Source organism: Bos taurus, chromosome 4 (genome assembly GCF_002263795.3).
Source record: "Bos taurus isolate L1 Dominette 01449 registration number 42190680 breed Hereford chromosome 4, ARS-UCD2.0, whole genome shotgun sequence".
Taxonomy (NCBI): domain Eukaryota; kingdom Metazoa; phylum Chordata; class Mammalia; order Artiodactyla; family Bovidae; genus Bos; species Bos taurus.
In genome coordinates this window covers 38,186,017-38,209,366 of record NC_037331.1, presented here as the reverse complement: position 1 = coordinate 38,209,366, position 23,350 = coordinate 38,186,017, and the positions used below count along the sequence as shown (strand labels likewise).

Below are 23,350 nucleotides of genomic sequence, written 5' to 3'. Positions count from 1 at the left end.
TAGAAAAGGGGTTTATTAACTGACAATGTGTATAGTTTCAGAGAACTGAGGAAGCCTGGGACCCTTTTTTTTTTTTCCCCTTGAGATGTTTACAGTCATGGGACAGCACCTCCCATACACACTTAAACATAATACATACAAAACTATGTCTCTAATGTGGAAAATGCTCATTACTGAATGGATTAACCGAGTTCTAAAAGTGAAACTATCACTTTAACCCTTATCACAGAAATTATTTTGAATGTAGTATTATTTTCATTTTTAAAGAACTTCATTGAGATAAAATTTACATACAATTTCTCACTAAAAATGTAAAGTTTAGTGTTCTGTTTTAGTCAAGTCATAGGATTGTGCAACCATTACTACTATGTAATTTTAGATCACTTTTGTACCCCCTGAAAGAACCCATGCTTCCATTAGTAAGCAACTTCTATTTCTTCTACCTGTCCTCCCCAGGACTAAGTCCAGAGTTGTTGCTAATCTTTCTGTCTCTGTAACTTGTCTATCTTTTAAACTTTATACAAATGAAATCATATACTATGTAGTCTTCTTTTCTAGTTTATTTCACTTAACATAAGGTTTACAAAGTTCATCTTTTCTCTTATTTTTCATTTCTAAATATTTTTCATAAGCCTAAATGCAGGACTTTACATTCAACCCTATACAATTTCATCTTTTTAGTTATGGCTCATGTTCTGACCTGTCAAAAATAATTTTAACTTACAACAATCCTTCAAATAGTTATTATTTTACTAACAAAAAATAGTGACAGCATGGTCACTGGTGGGGGATAAAAAAAAAGTGAGAGAGAGAGAAAGAGATAGTAATTACCACTTATGGGTACTCAGTCACTCAATCATGTCTGACTCATTGTGACTCTATGGACTGTAGCCCACCAGTCTCCTCTGTCCATGGGATTTTACAGGCAAGAATACCGGAGTGGGTTGCCATTTCCTTCTCCAGAGGATCTTCCCCAGAGGGTATGAAACCTCAGTCTCTGTGCTGGCAGATGGGTTCTTTACCACTGAGCCACCTGGGAAGCTTTATAAAGCAATTAATTCATGCTAACTCTAGAATAATTTGCATATAAGTAGCACTATCCAGAAGGCACTGGCGACCCACTCCAGTACTCTTGCCTGGAAACTCCCATGGATGGAAGAGCCTGGTGGGCTGCAGTCCATGAGGTCGGGAAGAGTCGAACGCGACTGAGCTACTTCACTTTCACTTTTCACTTTCCTGCATTGGAGAAGGAAATGGCAACCCACTCCAGTGTTCTTGCCTGGAGAATCCCAGGGACAGGGGAGCCTGGCAGGCTGCCTGACGTCTCTGGGGTCGCACAGAGTCGGACACGACTGAAGTGACTTAGCAGCAGCAGCAGCAGCAGCAGCAGCACTATCCATGGGAGAAGGCAATGGCACCCCACTCCAGTACTCTTGCCTGGAAAATCCCAGGGACGGAGGAGCCTGGTAGGCTGCAGTCCATGGGGTCGCTAAGAGTCGGGCATGACTGAGGGACTTCACTTTCACTTTTCACTTTCATGCATTGGAGAAGGAAATGGGACCCACTCCACTGTTCTTGCCTAGAGAATCCCGGGGACAGAGGAGCCTAGTGGGCTGCCATCCATGGGGTCGCACAGAGTCGGACACGACTGAAGCGACTTAGCAGCAGCAGCACTATCCATATAACAACAATACTCCATTTTATAAAGAAACTAATGCTTAAACTAAGAAAGTAATTTGTTTATGCTCCCACAGAAAGGAAGCTGTAAGTCTGGGGTTCAAATCCAGATCTTTCTGATTTTCTGAAGCCCATACTTTAAGCCAGTAGAATCTATGATCTCCCATGACATTGTTTAGTTCCCAGTTACATAATAATATCCAGGAGCATCACTATGTACATTTTCTATACATGTATTACTTCATCCTAGTAAATGGAAAACATAATAAAATAGATATTGTGATCTTCAACATACATTAAAAGAATCTTAAATTCAGAAGGGTTAGGAAATCTGTCCAAGTTTACCAACTAGTGTGTGAGAGCTGGTGTTTACATACATTCTTTTTCCTAACGTAGCAACTCCGTTTACTAACAGTGGTTTCACCTAAGGTTGATGGAATCCTGATACTCACCTTTTCTACCCATGAAGAAACACAAAAGAATCTTTGGATTCTTTCTTCCTTCCCAGGTACTCAGTATAGAAAAGCAGTGGGTTAAAAAAGCCAAAAACTCTCCCCAAAATCTGTACTTCTAAGGAAGACTACTGGCCCATTAACAAATGTCTCCATCAGTATCTTACCATCTGCTGTTTGTACTGTACTTGTCAATATTGAGCATCACTTGCAGTTCGTACGATCATACAAAATCTCAGAAACCACAGAGTACCAACGTGAAAAAAAAAAAAAAAGCTAATTCAAAGATGGTTTTAGAATCGGATAACACATTCACTGCACAAGCATATAACTAGATGGAAACAAGTTACGTCCTCTGCATGTTTTCTATGTCCATGAAAAATTACTCAATTTCTAGCACTAAATTGAACAGGACTGGCAAATTACACAGTGTAATCTTCACTTCTGCTGACCCCCTTGATGTTTTTCCCACTCATCTAATTCTGAAGTCTCAGATTATCCAAACTGATCTGTTTAAATTCAAAATGCAATGAAATTTAATTATCCATGTCATAAAGGATACTGATATTATGGCAGACTAAGGTAGACTACAGCACAAAAATATTATATTTGGCCTTTAAGTACCTTAAATATTTTCACACAATAGATTTTTCTTAAGGCTTATTTTGTTCCCTTGTACAAATTCAAACCAAACAGAAGGTAAAGTTGGTAGTCCCATATGGCAGCATTTAAAGGGAGCTAGAAAGATTAACTACCTTCCCACCTGTAATTAGTCATTCCTTGTTTTATATAAACTTTTCTCCCTTTCCTGAAATGTTCTTTTATTTCAGAATGCCCCTGTGAGGAGTGACATATTAAAGCACTATATGCTGAGAATGAATAAATTTATTATGATTAAGAAAACAGATAAAACAATATTTTTGAACAATATGTACCTCAGAGAAAAAGAGATCATCACTGGGTTCTATCCCATGTCAGTGCAAAAATTCTGATTATAAATATTGCCCCTTAGATGTAAAGGTTCAAGTGTCTCTGTAAGTCATCAGGAAACAGCAAAGAGAAGAAATAAATTTATTACCTTTCATTTTGAAACATAGTGTTCCCCCATCCAAGTAATAAATATTCTAGGAGTGATAACAATTTGATTGTATTATCAATAATTTCCATGAATTTTGTAAAAATAAAGTTGTAAGTAAGCAGTCTTCAAAGCTCAGTGGTGAAAGATTCAAATACAATAAAATGACAGACTACAAAAAAAGCAAAGGGCAGTGATTCTTGAATTACCTTGAAACAGCATCTGCATGTAGAATTTTTACCTATATACGGAGATGCAGTATTTTTATGCAAAAGGGTAATGCTATTTCTTACAGAAAAAATAATGCTGCATATGTTATTACCTGAAAAGTATATGTATAATCCAAGCTAAATGCTACACAGATGTGCTCGTTATACCATCAACTCAAATAATAGTACTGTATCTATATTAACAAAAATAGAGACAAAAAGAGAGGCTAATAAGATATATATTTACATTAGAAAGTGGAATTAAAATAAAACTGAATGATTCCCTCATGGTCCAGTGGTTAAGAATCCACCCTGCAATTCAAGGGACACAGTTTCAATCACTGATCCTAGAAGATTCCACATACCTCGGGCCACCTAAGAACATGCGCCACAACTACCGAGCCTCCTCTTTAGAGCCCACGAGACACGACTACTGAGCCCGTGTGCTTCAACTACTGAAGTCTGTGTGCCTACAGCCTGTGCTTCACAACAGAAGAAGCCACCACAGTGAAAAGCCCGAGCACCACAACGAAAAGTAGCCCCTATTCTCGGCAACTGCAGAAAACCTGCATGCAGCAACAAGACCCACCACAGCCAAAACATATACATATAAAAAATAAGTAAATAAAGAAACCTTTAAAAAAAAAAACCTTAATCATCTATTTTATTTCAATATAATAAGCAACCAAAAAAGATGTACTTTCTGTCCATTCTTAAATTATTTTAATATAAAAAATAAAAACTTGAAAAAACTTTTCCAACACATAAAATCCATTTATGAGAATACCTGATAATGAATGATCTATCTGAGGCATAGCTACCAAATGTTGCAACGTGTGGTGCTAGTGGTAAAGAACCCACCTCGCTTGCCAAAGCATGAGACGCAAGAGATGGCAGATTCGATCTCTGGGTCAGGAAGATCCCCTGGAAGAGGGCATGGCAACGCATTCTAGTATTCTTATCTGGAGAATCCCAGGGACAGAAGAGCCTGGCAGGCTATGGTCCATACAGTCTCAAAGAGTTGGAAATGACTCAAGTAATTTAGCACACATGCACATTTACACTAAAACTTTCACTTGTGTCTGACATAAAGAAGTCTATGAAAAATGATTGTAAACAACTATTCTTGATATTCTAAAATGTAAAATGATCATATAAACATAAAATAACTAGATACCAGACTTACTGATATATGTACATTGTGTGTACATATAACTTGCATATTTTATTTACAGATAATCTTATACATCCCTAATGCAATACCAGTGGGAAAATAGCAGAAACAACAGAAACTTCGAATGAGAAGTGAAAAAAATTCTGCTAAAGGTCAGAAGTAGAACATAAACATCTACTGAGCCTTTGGTACGTGCCAAGTATGAGGAATGGCAATAAAAAAGATTCAATTCTTACTCAGATAATAGAGAATAAATGAAGTGTAGTACGTACATCAATAAAGGCAAGTACAAGTGCAACACGACCTAGAGGAGGGTTTGATTAACTCTGAGGTGAAATGGATGATGAGAGGATTTGAAGAGGGCTCTAGAGCAGGGGTCCCCAACCTCCAGGATCTACTGCCAGATGATCTGAAGTGGAGCTAATGTAATAATAGTAATAGAAATAAAGTGTACAATAAATGTAACACATTTAAATCATCCCAAAACCACTCCTCCCTAACTCCATCCATAGAAAAACTGTCTTCCAAGAAACTGGTCCCTGGTGTCAAACAAGTTGGGGATTGTTGCTCTAGAGAATACATCTACCTGAATTTAAATCAAAACTTAGTGATTTTATCATTAATACCTTCAATCCTCTTTATAAAGAGTTTAAAAGAATAGAAAGAAGGAAGGGAGGGAGGGAGGATCAAGAAAACTAGAAGAAAGGAAGACAGGAAGTAAAAGAGGAAAGAAAGGAAGGGAAAAAAATAAAACTAAACTTTCCATGCTGAAATCTATCATGACAGATAAGAGCGCTTGAGTGTCAGGTTATCAGTAATCAATCACATGTCAGCTAGTTTGCTTCACAGACCCTTTTTTATGAAAGCAGTGTATCCTGCATAGAGAACATGAAATAAAAGACCACTCTCAAAAAAGCAACATGCATAACAAATATCTGGGGGATTTTAGGGGCTTGTTTGCTTTTGCTTGTTGGTTGTTGGCTTATTTGTGCTTGTTTTCCTAGAATACTATTTTTTTTTTAAAAAAAGGAGATTTCTCCAAAAAATGACAAATATCTCAAGCTATTAATGTTTAGTATATTATAAAAAGTTCCTAAGCCCTTGTAATATTGGACTAGGCCCGTGACTTTCCAAATTAGTTTTACATTTCGGAGAGGAAAATTAAAACACTAGTTGTTAATTTAATTAGCTACAGCTATGTCACACAGAGTCGGACACGACTGAAGTGACTTAGCAGCAGCAGCAGCATTGCATATGAAAGCATGAAGAGAAGAAGAAGTGATAGGGAAGAGAAAAATGGAGCAACGACACCAATGGTTTAAGTTCCAAGTCTCAAATACTTGATAAAACCCAACCATCAGAAGTAAAAGAATCAAAGACTGATTATCTGTGAAAGGAGATGAAAAGGGATAACTAGAACAGAAGAAGAAACCAAGAGGGTCAAGGCCACTTGAAACCTTTATTAGTCGAGACTAACATAAAGCCATCACCCTCCTCTCTGTTTAACTAAATAGAATCAATCACCAGATACTTTACCAGAATGGAGTCCTTTCCCAAAACACCGGCTCACTTACTTAGAACAGTCTACAATGTCTTGCCTTTTAAACCTCCTTCACCCTCAGCCACAATAATAGACACTAATAATGATAATGATGATAAAAAGCATAGCAGAAAGAAGAGACGGCATCTCCTATTTGCCAAAAGCTATGGTAAATGGTAAATGGCCTACTTTCAAAGCAACCTATGGGTAGATAATATAGTCAGTTTTTTGCAAATGTATTTTAAAAATACTTATTGAATGTTCATTACACATAGGACACTACTCTAGACATTCAGAATACAATATTGAACAAAAAACATAAAACATAACTCTGATAGATTACACAATCTGGCTGAGTAAACTGAGCTACAGAGAACTTAAATGATATTTGCCCAGCATTGAACACCAGGTAAGTGACAAGGGCAATGTCAAGCAATTTGATTCCGGGACCCCTTTCTTCATACCATGGACTTTACTCTTTTTTTTTTTTTTTTTGACTTTACTCTTTTGGATGTAAGAGCACACCGGCCAGGGCTCAGACATGGCACTCTGCTTTTCAGATTTTATATTTTTCTACTTGATACTGTATAAGGAGTAATTCAATTGTAATACGGTTACATTTTTTTTAAAAAAACAAAACCTCTAAGCACAAAACTCAAAAAGCAGGCAAGGTGAAAATGCTAACTCTAAAAGTGTTTGAGGAACTACACTGAATATTATAATGGTCATTGATATAAATAGTTGATTACAATTAATAGTTTATATGATTTCAATTATACTCTAAAGGAAGTTAGAATAGCACGCATTATCTGTCTATACTTACGACATTTCACATTTTCATCAATGTTTCGTAGTAAGAGCATATTTTCTCAGCCTAAAGAAATATTCTATAACAGAAAGAAAGTTGCAATTAGAGTCAAGCAGATGACTCTACTCTGAGTCTCCATCGATGTATTTAAAAATAAATAAATAATGGGCATAAGACACATTCCTGGCATTTGTTTGATAGACTTAAGTAAGACAAATGTAAAAATGCTATGCAAACTAAAGAATGCAGTGTTCTTTATCATTCTCTCTTCACAGAACTACAGAATTATTTGGACTTCCTAATATACTCTATTACTTTGGTAATTATTAAACTTTGCCTATGTACAATTCAAAATAAAATATTCTGCCCTTAACTCCTTAACCCAAACTCATGTTTTAGTAACCATTATTTCTCAGTTGATACTACCTTTTGAACTGCCATATTGCTCCCTTACTCTCCAAGTTTTTTCTTTCCCACTTTCAGGTTCTATCCAATTTTTAGGCAATGCAGAGTGCTAGGTATAACTATATAAGTCCCATAATCTAGGGCTTTAAGATGAAGATATTTGGATAATCTTAAATCAGCTAATATTTCTTTCATATTAGCACTTCTGAGGGCTGATTCACCACTTAGTGGCTACACAATATATTTCTTCCCTGGGGATTCCTTGTACTTGCTACTCCTTTACTTCTGAATAATTATTCCTCAATTTGTAATATGTGCATGTGTTCTCAGTCCCTCGGTAGCGTCCGTCCTTTTGCGACCCCATGGACTGCAGTCAGCCAGGCTCCTCTGTCCATGGGGATTCTCCAGGCAAGAATTACCCTCCTCAATTTGTAATACTGCCCTTCAATTTTGTTCACTGTGTAGAACCTTTTATGTAAAACTCACTATTGTTCTGAAGTTTGGTTTTCCTGGCAGCTATCTTGCTACTTTACATATCCACAAATGAAGGAATGGTATCACTTACACGTGGAATCTAAAAAAATGATATAAATTTTTTTGCAAAGTATAAATAGGCCCCCAAACAAAGAAGACAAACTTATGATTACCAAAGGAGAAAGGCATGAGGGAAGTATACTGAATATACTTATAGACTTTATATATTTGTATTTATGGGACTATTTTAGATTCTAAGTGATCATTCTTAATAATAATATTCATTTTGCATAGAATTGAGCATTTGAAAATGTAAACATCTATGCTGATGGAGCCCACAAACTCGTGCAAGAAACACAGGGCAAAGGATAACAATATAATGTAGTTAAGAGTTTTAATGACGTATCTGACAATGAAAGGGCAATATTAGTATTGAAGGCAGCAACAAATTTTCCTCTGATTGCCAAATTTACTGAACATATATTGCCATATTATAGAATGTACTAAGCCCATATGACTTCATTTAATCATCATTGCTGTGTTCTGTGACAGGTGCTTATATGGATGAGACACACAGAGGTTAAACAACTTACCAAAGTAATCCAGTAGCGGAGTCAAGATTCACTTTCAAGACAAAACAGGGTCTTGAAAGATGAAATGTTTTTCATTAGGTGATAAAAGTGGGAAAGAGTAGGCCAGTGATGGGAACAAAATGTATTAACAGCCAATAGTCACAAGTATGTCAAAGAGACACAGAGGGACAGGATCGGACAGGTGATGACAGCAGCCCAAGGCCAGGCCTCATAAACAGGCTGCCTCCAACTGCTTTTCTACCTAAATATCTATAGTGATGTCATTCTTTGAACATTGCGTCTATAGGAAACTCAGGTTAAACCACAACTATCAACATACAAGAAAGAATGATTCAGCAGCCTCAGAGCCCCAGACCTAATAAATACTTAGGAGAGAGACTCACAGACAGTAAAGAAGAAAGAATACTGAGCTGGGAGAAAAGGATCAATCAGCTGATTTTCCACTCCTACAGTTGAACTGTCTTTGCCACAGTACAAACATTATTCCATTTACAGACACTTATTTCAACAAAGGAGTTTTCAAATCAGAGTCTGTATGTTTTAATTCCTTATTATGTACTATGTATTGAACTATTACATAAATATATGCATGTGTACATATGTGTGTGTACTTATCTATTCACACTACAGTACTATACCCAGAGATGCAATATGCTACTAGACACAATGAATAAAATAAATAACATTTTAGAATTGCTTTACTCATTTCTGAGTGAGGTTTCACTGAAAAATCACAGTAGTTTGTCTCTTTCCTTCATTACTTCTATCCTCCCTCCCTTTCATCTGTTTTTGCTTCTTTTTTTCTTCCTTGTTTTGTTCATCCTTCTGTTCTTTCACTACTTCTTTGAATTATCAACTAGGAGTTATTTTGAAATTGGAACAGAGAACCTTCTACAGTTAAGTCACCCATTCAAGTCAGACCAATAAGATCAGTCACCAAAATCTTACTGGACTATGACTATTATGAAATTGAGTAAAGTTTTCCATCTCATAAAAGTCACAATCAACATGAAAAGGCACTCTTGATTCCACTCAATTCTGTTTGTCTCCATTGTGATTTAACAATGCTTTATGTTTTAAATAGCTATGTAGAAACTTAACTTTTCCACCAGATAGTAAAATAATTTAGAAAAAAAAAATTCTCTTACCAATAGAACAAGTTTAGGCTTACAATTCCCTTTTATAAACTGGCAAAACTTTATATAACAGTTTCATTTGTAAATGGGTATAAACTAAAAGCTTTATCTCCCACGCACCTTTTCTTTCCATTTTGCACCCTCCATCTCAAAAAAAGACAAAAAAAAAAAAAGGCCCAAAATAAGGCACTGAAGACTTATCATTACAATTCACATCCACTTTCTCTAAAGCTAAATGCACCTAAACTATGATAGAAAACCCTTCTGTATTTCAATCACATTCTTCCAATTTTCAGGTTTATAGCATCACTCATTCATTTATTCAAGCAACTGTTTTTTGGTACCTAAAGATAGGCTCGATAAAGGACAGAAATGGTATGGACCTAAAGAAGCAGAAGATATTAAGAAGAGGTGGCAAGAATACACAGAAGAACTGTACAGAAAAGATCTTCATGACCCAGATAATCACGATGGTGTGATCACTCACCTAGAGCCAGACATATTGGAATGTGAAGTCAAGTGGGCCTTAGAAAGCATCACTATGAACAAAGCTAGTGGAGGGGATGGCATTCCAGTTGAGCTATTTCAAATCCTGAAAGATGATGCTGTGAAAGTGCTGCACTCAATATGCCAGCAAATTTGGAAAACTCAGCAGTGGCCACAGGACTGGAAAAGGTCAGTTTTCAATCCAATCTCAAAGAAAGGCAATGCCAAAGAATGCTCAAACTACTGCACAATTGCACTCATCTCACACGCTAGTAAAGTAATGCTCAAAATTCTCCAAGCCAGGCTTCAGCAGTACATGAACCGTGAACTTCCAGATGTTCAAACTGGTTTTAGAAAAGGCAGAGGAACCAGAGATCAAGTTGCCAACATCTGCTGGATCATAGAAAAAGCAAGAGAGTTCCAGAAAAACATCTATTTCTGCTTTATTGACTATGCCAAAGCCTTTGACTGTGTGGATCACAATAAACTGTGGAAAATTCTCAAAGAGATGGGAATACCAGACCACCTGACCTGCCTCTTGAGAAATTTGTATGCAGGTCAGGAAGCAACAGTTAGACCTGGACATGGAACAACAGACTGGTTCCAAATAGGAAAAGGAGTACGTCAAGGCTGTATATTGTCACCCTGCTTATTTAACTTATATGCAGAGTACCTCATGAGAAACCCTGGGCTGGAAGAAGCACAAGCTGGAATCAAGATTGCCGGAAGAAATATCAATAATCTCAGATATGCAGATGACACCACCCTCATGGCAGAAAGTGAAGAGGTACTAAAAAGCCTCTTGATGAAAGTGAAAGAGGAGAGTGAAAAAGTTGGCTTAAAGCTCAACATTCAGAAAACAAAGATCATGCCATCTGGTCCCATCACTTCATGGCAAATAGATGGGGAAACAATGGAAACAGTGTCAGACTTTATTTTTTTGGGCTGCAAAATCACTGCAGATGGTGACCTCAGCCATGAAATTAAAAGACGGTCACTCCTTGGAAGAAAAGTTATGACCAACCTAGATAGCATATTGAAAAGCAGAGACAATACTCTGCCAACAAAGGTCCATCTAGTCAAGGTTATGGTTTTTCCACTGGTCATGTATGGATGTGAGAGTTGGACTGCGAAGAAAGCTGAGTGCCAAAGAATTGGTGCTTTTGAACTATGGTGTTAGAGAAGACTCTCAAGAGTCCCTTGGACTGCAAGGAGATCCAACCAGTCCATTCTAAAGGAGATCAGCCCTGGGTGTTCTTTGGAAGGAATGATGCTAAAGCTGAAACTCCAGTACTTTGGCCACCTCATGCGAAGAGTTGACTCATTGGAAAAGACTCTGATGCTGGGAGGGATTGGGGGCAGGAGGAGAAGGAGACGACAGAGGATGAGATGGCTGGATGGCATCACCAACTCAATGGACATGAGTCTGAGTGAACTCTGGGAGCTGGCGATGGATAGGGAGGCCTGGCGTGCTGCGATTCATGGGGTCGCAAAGAATCAGACATGACTGAACAACTGAACTGAACTGAAGATATGCCAGCTTTTGTGTTAGGCATTATAATAAAAGATAAATAAAACATTCATTCATTTACTATGCTGACCACAAAATCAGCTTAGAAGAGAAATATTTTCTTCCCTACTTACTGAAAATAGTCTTAAACATCATTCCCACCAGCTCTGTCATTCCCACCACTGTCACAAGGGATGGGATTACACTGATTAGCATGAAATGAGGGCTGACCTAAACTATGTAGATGCCACACAGTGGGGGAAAACTGGAATGAATGACGAGGAAGTATTTCCAGTGTCCTGCTCAATTGCCTTCCAAAGCTGACAGTGGTTGTTATTATTCCATTTCCTTAAGGGACAATGTCACATTCCTATGGATGTGAGAACTGGGCTATAAAGAAAGCTGAGCACTGAAGAATTGACGCTTTTGATCTGTGGTGTTGGAGAAGACTCTTGAGAGTCCCTTGGACTGCAAGGAGATCCAACCAGCCCATCCTAAAGGAAATCAGTCCTGAATATTCATTGGAAGGACTGATGCTGAAGCTGAAGCTCCAATACTTTGGCCACCTGATGCAAAGAACCGATTCATTTGCAAAGATGCTGATGCTGGGAAAGATTGAAGGTGGAAGGAGAAGGGGACAACAGAAGATGAGATGGTTGGATGGCATCATCGACTCAATGGACATGAGTTTGAGTAAGCTCCGGGAGTTGGTGATAGACAGGGAAGCCTGGCATGCTGCAGTCTATGGGGTCGCAAAGAACTGGACACGACTGAGCAACTGAACTGAACTGGAGAATATTTTTCAAACATCACATTGAAGAAAAAGTTATTTATCTATGATTTAGAGGCTTTTTAAGGATTGATTAAGCTTCCAGCATCACCCAAATTCAACTATACTCCCTCGCCAAATGTAATGACAATAGAAATATTCCAACTCTATGAGGAAAATATATTAATACTGTAAATACAGAAGTTTTTAATATGTGCAAAGGGATTTAAAAAGGAGGGGTGGGGATTTCCCTCACAGCTTAGTCAGTAAAGAATCTCCCTGCAATGCAGGAGACTCGGGTTCGATTTCTGGGTCTGGAAGATACCCTGGAGAAGGAAATGGCAACCCACTTCAGTATTCCTTCCTGGAGAATCCCATGGACAGAGGAGCCTGGCAGGCTACAGTCCATGGGGTGGCAAGAGTCTTACACAGCTTAGTGACTAAACCACTAAAGGGATAAAACCTACTGCAACGAACTGAATTCGCTTTCTTCCCCCTTTCTCTACCCTCCACTCCCAACCCCTATACTGAGTCAGTAGCCAAAGGAGGACACCAAAGTACAAAGATGAAAGAAAAGAGTCAAATTCTTGGATGAGAGTTCTAAGTTCTTGAAACCCTGGCCAAGAGAGATGTGAAAGCGGCTGAGGCCAGTGACCTGAAGGAACCTCAGGGTTGCAATAAGGAGGACACAGAGTGACATGTGGAGGAACATGCATATCTAAGTGTCTGCAGCAGGGAGAGAGGCCAAACTCGTGTCACGTCAAAGAATGTTAGACAAAACCTTCCTTTTCAAAGCCGGAGAAACTACTTAAGCCATCCTCAGACCTTAAACTGCGAGCCCTGGTTCAAATGGGTTCAAATTGACTGAGGTTAGTCGGACACGACTGAGCAACTTCACTTTCACTTTTCACTTTCATGCATTGGAGAAGGAAATGGCAACCCACTCCAGTGTTCTTGCCTGGAGAATCCCAGGGACGGGGGAGCCTGGTGGGCTGCCATCTACGGGGTCGCACAGAGTCGGACACGACTGAAGCGACTTAGCAGCAGCAGCAGTTATAAGTAACTAGCTTAAGTTCTCTATCATTATTCTTAAGGCTCAAATTCCAAATCAAGTTCAATCATAGGGGAATAAATTTTATTATATTTCCTGTATACTTGCTTTTGTACGTATCATAGAACTTTCGATTAAAGCCAAACTTTAATTCTACATTTGCACCACAAGATAACTTTTAATTAAAACCACTTCATTATTTCTCACCCTCAGCCAGTACTATTAATTTTACACTCAGAAAAGAAAACCAGGAGCCTGTGTGCCCTATGTCTCACGTAGTTTCTCCTCTGGTGTCAACAGAAAAGATATTTGCTAGATCAGTAAAGTCCAGAGAGTGCAGTGATTTGCCAAATATGGTCCACTGGAGCACTGGGACTTTAGGGTTAGGTTTCAACATTTGTCGCTGTCACTCAGATACTAAATCTATATTTACTTGGGGCAGTGAGTGGAGATTTAAATAGAAAAATCCAAAGCATCCAAGGTACTTTCCTTTCCTGACTTAGCTGTTTTTGAGAGTTACTCTCATGGAGCTATAGTCTTTCAAAACTGGTTAAATAAAATTCTATTGGTATTATCATAAATTTTGTAGAGGATGAGCAAACAAAAAATTAACTTTCTCTTTACCAGTTTATGATTATCTGACTGGTCATTTCATGTCACTGTTCATGGGGATTCCAAACATAAAATATGACCAATGCCAAAATACAATAAGTGCTCTCAATTTAAAAATGAAGATGTATTTCTAATTATTATAATAGTAACATGAAAATAATAGACCATTAATACACATTACTTTTAAATATATTAAATTTTAAATATAAAATTGTATATTAAAATTTACCAGAATGGTCTGAAGACATAGAATTAAGGTTTAAAATCATCATATAAATTCAGATTTACAGATTAGGTGAACACAATCATATTTCTAAAATTGGGGAAATTATTTATCAGTAAAGGCAATACAACATTCCTGCCCACCCCCTAAAAAAAGCCAAAAAACAAAACCTGGATAAAATATAGAAGCTGGTCAGTAGGAAAATAATGGATGAACTCTAGGAATTCACACTGTGGCTGGTGGGCCACTAGCAATGTTGTGGGTGGAAAGTAGAAGGGGATTCCAAAGAACATGGCTCAGCATGTATCACACAGCACAAATTATCAAGTCTGTACAACTGGAACCATTTTTCAAGTGTGGGCACTGGAGTTTGAATGGTGTTGGTCGGAAGACACCCCCCAAACTAACATCACAGAGCATCACGTCCTCAAGCGTTCCTATCTTTGAGCAATAGTCTGGATTCTTGTGCTTTATGTAAAAGGAAAAGGATGCTGACACTGAAGCTGTGCACATGTGGAGCCAGGAGGGATGTGGGAAATCAATGTACTACTCTCTTTTCAATTTTGCTGTGAACATAAAGCTACTCTAAAATATAGTGTAGTCACTCAGTCATGACTGACTCTCCATGACCTCATGGACTGCAGCCCCCCAAGCTCCTCTGTCCATGGGATTCTCCAGGCAAGATCACTGGAGTAGGCTGCCATTTCCTTCTCCAGGACTCTAAAACATAAAATCTTTTTAAAAAATTCTCATTTTGGAGAAAACCTGGCTCAGAAATCATAGCTTTAGTGTTCAACACATTGCATTTCTTTTCTGTAAATCCTTACCTATTTTAATCTTGGAAGCTTTTTTCCCCCATCCCTACTTTGTTAATTTTAGACTTCCCACTTTCTTTACAACCTAACCAGCTAATCACTTTTAAATTTTTTTCAGTAATTATAATGAATTAACGGTTATGTTTAAGCAATTTCAAATGATAGGCCCATATATATATAAACTAATGTCAACAATCACATATTCTATTTACTATTGCCGGGAGAAATATCAATAACCTCAGATATGCAGATGATATCACCCTTATGGCAGAAAGTGAAGAACTAAAGAGCCTCTTGATGCAAGTCAAAGAGGAGAGTGGAAATTTGGCTTAAAGCTCAACATTCAGAAAACTAAGATCATGGCATCTGATCCCATCACTTCATGGCAAATAGATGGGGAAACAGTGGAAACAGTGTCAGACTTGATTTTTGGGGGCTCCAGAATCACTGCAGATGGTGATTGCAGCAGTGAAATTAAAGGACGCTTACTCCTTGGAAGGAAAGTTATGACCAACCTAGACAGCATATTAAAAAGCAGAGACATTACTTTGTCCACAAAGGTCCGTCTAGTCAGGGCTATGTTTTTTCCAGTAGTCATGTAGGGATGTGAGAGTTGGACTATATAGAAAGCTGAGTGCAGAAGAATTGATGCTTTTGAACTGTGGTGTTGGAGAAGACTCTTGAGAGTCCCTTGGATTGCAAGGAGATCCAACCGGTCCATCCTAAAGATCAGGCCTGAATGTTCATTGGAAGGACTGATGCTGAAGCTGAAACTCCAATACTTTGGCCACCTGATGCGAACAGCTGACTCATTTGACAAGACCCTGAGGCTGGGAGAGATTGAGGGCAGGAGGAGAAAGAGACAACAGAGGATGAGATGGTTGGATGGCATCATTGACTCAATGGACATGGGTTTGGGTGGACTCCAGGAGTTGGTGATGGACAGGGAGGCCTGGTGTGCTGCATTTCTCACGGTTACAAACAGTCGGACACTACTGAGCGACTGAACTGAACTGAACCCCTCCAAAAATATTATAAGGAGTCCAATAAGGCAGATATGTTAATGGTAAAAGTATTCTGCCGAATTGAAGAATGTGATTGGCACAGACAGAAAACTCTAGCACAGCTTAATTTAATAGCTGCCTGACAGTTGTCTCCAATTCTTTTTTCAATTATTTTCTGAGGGATTTGCCTAGCACCCTAAGTAGTGTGAACACAAAGAGCACACACACTAGGTGTGTGAGATTGTTTTTCTAGAGCTATGAAAATGTATTTGAAATTTGAAGACGCAATGGGAAATGAATTTGACATCCCTATTAATGTAGTTTTACTTCGATGAGTTTTTCATATCACTAGATAAATAAAACATGCATAAGCAAAATGTCTCATATTGCTGTACCTCCATAAAATATACATTCCTGTATCGCACAAATATGGGAAAAGTACTGCTATTTTAATATACTCATTAACTAAGTTTTTCTTGATAATCTCCACATTGGCCAAAAAAAAAAGACTAAGAGCTTGCTGCTAGAATTTTGAATCAGGGTTCCTTTTAACAAAAAGGAATGGCACATGTCCAAATATATATTGAGAACACCAAATTGACATACAGTTGAGAAATAACAATAATTATTATGAACATGATAGCTGTTTATGTCTATGCTATAGATAATGTGTGGTATCCATAGGGTTTTGATGAGTTTCTTGCCTCTGCTTACACATAGACTAGGTCAGAGCTTGTACTAAGGAAGACCAGGAAGAGGGTTTAATGCTGCTGCTGCTGCTGCTGGTAAGTCACTTCAGTCGTGTCCGACTCTGTGCTATCGCATAGACGGTAGCCCACCAGGCTCCCCCGTCCCTGGGATTCTCCAGGCAAGAACACTGGAGTGGGTTGCCATTTCCTTCTCCAGTACATGAAAGTGAAAAGGGAAAGTGAAGTCGCTCAGTCGTGTTTAATGCTACAATGAAGTAATTTTACTCTGTACTCTAGACATAATATTGACACCTAATGGTATTCACATAGTTTTTCTTGAAAGAGTATCTGCCATCAAGAAAGACAGTTCAAAAAACATGTTGGTCAAATTTAGTGAATTATTAAATCTTCGCAGGAAGAATATTATATAATTTAATACATAATTTTTCTCTTGCTTAATATAATCTTTCTTAACACAACATGTCAAAATGTGAATTCTCTTTTGCTATAAAGAAACATGCAAGGAGTGGTATCTCTCATAGTCTTACATGTCACACATTTCATAAAGAGACAGTTATATAACATAAGATGAACTTATTTCCATGCTGAAAGTTAAAAACTGATTATATTTGGAACACTAGGGCTTCCCTGGTGGCAAAGAATCTGCCGGCAAAGTAGGAGACCTGGGTCAGGAAGATCCCCTGGAGTAGGAAATGGCAACCCATTTCAGTATTCTTGCCTGGGAAATCCCATGGACTGAGGAGCCTGGCGGGCTACAGTCCATGAGGTCACAAAGAGTCGACATGACTGAGCACAGCACAAATACACAACATCACAGCATGCTACGTATTAATTCATGGTGACAGAACTTTTAAGAAGTTTGTTTGGAATAAAACATAAAGGTTCAAAGAAACAAAGTAGACAATAGAGAAACATTTTAAATGCTCGCTCCTCTATTTAGGCAGCTTTATGTGAGTAGAGGGGAAATTTTAAAATGTTACCCAGACCAATCCTACTGACACTGTCTCTGATTGTCCCTACTTTTCCCATATGTATCATGTAACTAAAGTCTGCCTACTCTTACAGCGATCTCTTCTTTCCATACTTCCAGTTCTTTAACCGCTTGAGTTGAAACCATCCAGACCACTACAAAAGCCTGGTGATCCCGGTTCTACCTTCCTCTCCTAGAAGCCATCGTTGTTGCCACTGGGCAGACAAAAATACCAACAAGGACCCAATTATCCAACAGGCTAGTTCAATCGTAAGACGTGTAAAGGGTAGATGCTGTGTCATATTTCTCTTTCTCTCCAAAGTGTGTAGCACAGTATATTATATAGAGAGTTCAGGATTAAAAGCACTCACTAATACAACTCCATTCCCAGAGACTACACACAGCGTAGAACACAGTATTCAACAGAATAGGTTTTGAATGAATAAGCATTTTTATTGAACGAATATAACCTATACATTCTTGCCAGGTAAGTCTCCTAAAATACCTAAAATATATTTCCACTTCAAAAGTTTTTAGTGGCTACCCACTTCCATCTGGATGAAATCCATCAAAGGCCTTCCACAACCCAGTCTCTCCCTGGTACTCTCCTTCTGTCTCTGCTCATTAATCCTTTATAGAAGGCAACACGGCAGAGTAGAAAGGGCACTGCTTTTGATATCAGAATGGTTACTGAGTTATGTGTGAGTCTTGACTTGATGGCTTACTGATGTATGATATTACAAACTCTTTGAACCTCACATTGTACTAAACAAAAGTAATTACTACCTGGCAGAAGTTGTAAACAAAAGATAAAAATCAAAATACACTTAACTGATAGGGCACAGGAAGGAAGAACTGTATGAACTCCGCTTCTACTGCAGTAATGTTTCTTTCCCAATCAGATTATATACCCTTAGCCTTTGTTTAGTATGTTCCTCCTGATAGCTGAAACAGAGAATTCAACCTACTATTACTGACACCTAAACTCTGTTCATTTTGTAAGGCCAGCTCAAAAGCTACTCTTGTCTTACATAAGCATCATATTCAAGCACCAAGCAGATGTAAACACAATTGGTAATCAGCTAATTAAGGGCGGGCCCTAGATAATGTTGTTATTCAGTAAGAAAATAATTATCTGTAAGGGAAGAACAGATAGGTCTAAATTAGTGATCTGATCTCAGAACTTTAAGCCACCAACAAAAAGTTCCCTCTCAGTCTCTGAGGCTTTAAAAGAAAAGCTGTAATGGGGAGGACTGCAAACCAGCAACTTGGTCAACGTTGCAAGTGTCATACCTTCTATGAACTCTCTCCCTCTCCATGACAGCAGAAGCCCAGAGTTGTTACTCTTCCTGCATTCACTGTAGCACTAACTGTACACTGCTGTAAAGCACACAGAGCTTTGGAATGTTAATTACTTCTTAAGTTATACCTATTAGTTCACCAGATCACAAATTCATTCACAACAAAACAAAGCCAGATTCTTTAGGCTTTCCGTCAGTGTTTTCTACATAGTAGGTATTCAACAAATATTTGAATGACCATTATATGTATATGGTCAGGTAATGAAAGCATTGTGCTATTTCTTTTTTAATTAATGCTAGTATATTTAAGGGAGAAGGCAATGTCACCCCACTCCAGTACTCTTGCCTGGAAAATCCCATGGATGGAGGAGCCTGGTAGGCTGCAGTCCATGGAGTCGCTAGGAGTCAGACACGACTGAGCGACCTCACTTTCACTTTTCACTTTCATGCATTGGAGGAGGAAATGGCAACTCACTCCAGTGCTCTTGCCTGGAGAATCCCAGGGATGGTGGGGCCTGGTGGGCTGCCGCCTATGGGGTCGCACAGAGTCGGACATGACTGAAGCGACTTAGCAGCAGCAGCGGTAGCATCAGCAGTACATACCTGTGGCGGATTCATTTTGATATTTGGCAAAACTAATACAATTATGTAAAGTTTAAAAATAAAATAAAATTAAAAAAAAAAATGTTATTTTCTACAAATCATGCAAGCCAAATATAAATGGTTGCATGTAATTCTGAACACACCTTACACGGCTTTCCAGTTTTAAAATATGTTATTTCTTCTAATAGTCCTTAATACAAGGACACTGACATATTGAAGTATGGTACCCAAGGATGATGCAGATGTTGGCAAAAGCAGAACTAATTGCTGAGTTGTCTAAGTCAGTAGCCCTCAACCCTGGCTATACAATAAAATCATCTGGAGAAAAAAAATTTTTAATACCAATACCAAGCCAATTATTATAGTCTCTAGGATAGGAACTAAATAATGGTTTTTTGAAAACTTCCCAGGTAATTCAAATATGCATCTGTGCTTAAAACCATTGAATCACACTTAATTTCAATGAACAACATGAACTGCTGACAGTTTCTGAGAAAGTCACTAAGACTTCTTCTGCTCACTATTGTTTCCTGGGTTTTAAATATTTAAGTATTTGAAACACATACTCTTTATTAAGTATTTTTCCACCACTCTTGCACCACTGTCTATCCAACACCCTTTTGTTCTGATTACCTCAGCCTTAAGAAAAAAGTAATGCATGTTAACAGTCAGATAAAAATTACCTCTCTTATGAGCTCAGTGAGTGAAGAAGCAAGCTACCTCAGGGTGGCTGACGACAGGTGACTGGTCTGCAACATTTAGGAAGTCCCTTACACCTGTCGAGGGAGGCAAAGACTGCAAGAGAGAGGCTGAGTCTGACTGAGCAGGCGCAGAAGGGCAAACAATGCTCCAACTACTGTTGGCAGATCTCTAAAAATAAAACTACAAAAGCACTGGGAAGGCAGAATGAATTCCTAACACTTGTTCTCTTCTATTTTAGTCTGTTATGAAGCAGGTGACCTCAGCACCAAGCAATGAGTCTTTTAACTTTCTGTATCCCTCACTTTCAGAAATGATCCTCAGTTATGTTGCCATGACTGAATTCATTCCAACTGTTTCATATTCATAATCATAAAGAGAATCTTTTTTTAATCTTTCAAGACTGCTCTCTCGTAGGATTACACTCTAAAATAAGTGTCTTTGATATTCATTTGCCTATCTTACTTTGAAGATTGCTTTCACATGTATTATTCTGGGGAAAAACTGTTTATCTGTTAATATTTTATGTATTCTTTCTGGGACTCTTGGTCTAAGAAGTAAGAGTTAAAAGAGTTATTAACACATCCAGAGAAATAGCAATTTAAATGTCTTCCACTGAAAAATCACTGGCCCAAAAAAAGGAAAATTACAGACTTCCTAATAACATATTTCATGAGCCAAATAAGGTCATCCTTATTTTAAATGCTATTTTAAATGTTTGGTCCAGAATAGTTCTGCATGAGAAGGTAATAAAATGTTGAGGAGGACAGCAAGTCTGGAATCAGCTCAGAGCTGCATCCCCCATCCACTGTTGGTGGTCTGAAGCACAGAATTCAACTGCTCAAGATCTCAGCTTCTTCATTTATTAAAGATGAAAATAATGTCTATCCCTGTTTTATAAAGTTGAGGTCAGAATTAAATAAGACAGTATCAGCAGGACACTAGCTTACTGTCAGCCCCTTAGCACTCAATAAATACTACAGATGATGGTTACTGGTGACAATAATCTATTGATATTACTCAATGAGCAGCAGATGATCGAACCATCAAGAAGCAATACTGTTTTAACTGCTGCTGCTGTTTTTAAGTAGGCACATACTATTTACATCTAAGAATCCAAAATCTCAAAGCCTTTTTTCTAAACAGGTTTACCTCTTCCTGTTTTTCTGGCAGACAGAGCATAATAGAAGTGAAAAATATCTTGGGGAATTTTTTTTTCCCGGGTGGTAAACTTTGCTAGAGAAAATTTTGCATTTTGGTACATTTCTCACAACATGCACATACTAGAGATACCTATATTTGATGACAAGTGGAAATTATTTCATAGAAATTGATAGTGCCTCAAAACGCTCAACTCCTAAGCTCAAGCCAAAACAGAAACTATACACACACACACACACACACACACACAATCCATTAATACAGACCCCAGAAAAATCCTGATTCATGGTTAATCATTATCACTTTACCTAAATCTCAAACAATGTATTTGAGTTTCCTCCCTCCAAGGTGTCAGGGAATACATGAGAAGTCATTTTAAAAAGTAAACTTTGATCAAAATTCTGGGTTCATCTCACAGGCATCACCACTGGACTCTTGAGCTGTCTTCCCAGAGACTGTTCACATGTTACACTTTTGTATTTGTATCTGAAGCTATCTGTGTCCTAACTGTTTCAGCCATTTTCTCTGGTTTGGTTCTCAAAGAAAATAGAAACCAGTTGTAAATCTGGTGAAAACTAGTTTTATTTTTTACACAGTATATATACTAAGTTTGCTTCTCACCTTATCCTTTAGACCAGAAGTCATTAATTATTGGTATAAAAGAGGAATATTATGCAAAAATACTTGAAATTCAGAAGGTCCATTTAGAGTAAACATCATATACCTCCCTTGAGATTAACAAGACATTGTATTAAACTCAGAAGTAACTGAAATATTTCCCAAGTTCTTTCAGATGTAAAATGATGAGGGAAAAAAGTTCCAAAATGCTTATAAACTACTAGCAAGTATAGAAGTATAAACTAGAAGTTTATACTTACTTCTAAGTAAGTATAACTACGTAAGTTTGCTAAAAATAAGGTATTTAGTTTGCTAAAGTATTTTAACTATATTCAATGTATCTAAAAAAGAAACAATACTATTTGAATTAGTTTGCGTATCTATTATACAAACTAAACAGATTTACACAGCCTACATGAGCATTTCTTGGATAACTTTTCTGAGCATTTCTTAAGTGGATATTTCTCAATCACTTTTTTTGACTGCAGAACCATTCTTATGTCTGTACAAGAGGAACACTGTATTGACTTATTAATTTTCCTTCTATAATATCTAACATTTGCCCAAAGGAAAATGGGTCATCAGCAAGTTTATTTCTATTCATGCTCTGATTTCTCAGCCAAATAAGTGATGGGTCTGCACTTTCAGGCCTGGGCTGAGACTATTTCTTCAGACAGCTTCCCATCTCTATGAGTTGCTGGTCATATCCTTATGACCAGCAAGTCCCTAAGGGCTCCAGAACAATGTCTGACACTGATTTTGGCTAGAGTCTCATTATTCCTTAGAAAAATAAACGGAGCTTATTCTATTGTATGGGTGGTTTACAAAAAAACGAGGTTTTTTTTTTTAATTCTTGATTACAACCAAAACACTTGTTAACCCAAAATAATCTAGAAAAAAATAATAAAAGTAAAATAAGTATTAATAAGTAAAAATAAGTATTAAGTATTCTTATAACTGTCCTATGAATTATTTAGGCTATGATCTTGCTCAATGCCTTTGTTTCTTCAAGAACTAATATACGGCCTAGACCATGACTAATAATGTTTAATTATTTTGTTGTTGTTCAGTCGCTCAGCTGTGTCCTACTCTTTGTGACCCCATGGACAAAAAATATATATATATTATCTTACTCATCTAATTAATTAGTATATGTTACATATACACACATATTTACATCAGTTCAGTTGTTCAGTCGTGTCTGACTCTGTGACCCCATGGATCGCAGCACACCAGGTTTCCCTGTCATCACCAACTCCCAGAGCTTGCCCAAAC

The 23,350-nt window shown here is 37.8% G+C and overlaps 1 protein-coding gene across 13 annotated transcripts in view; it reads right to left on the bottom strand.

Annotated features, from left to right (window-relative positions):
- CACNA2D1 (calcium voltage-gated channel auxiliary subunit alpha2delta 1) overlaps window positions 1–23,350 on the bottom strand; it is a 519,970-nt gene that overhangs the window by 463,811 nt on the left and 32,809 nt on the right. The window contains exon 1 of one of the 13 annotated variants that reach the window (XM_024990487.2): window positions 20,281–20,409. The exons of the other annotated variants lie outside the window; for them this stretch is intronic. The gene's annotated coding sequence lies outside the window, so the exon portion shown is untranslated. Of the gene's footprint in view, window positions 1–20,280; window positions 20,410–23,350 lie in introns of those variants that run through there. 13 annotated transcript variants of the gene reach the window in all.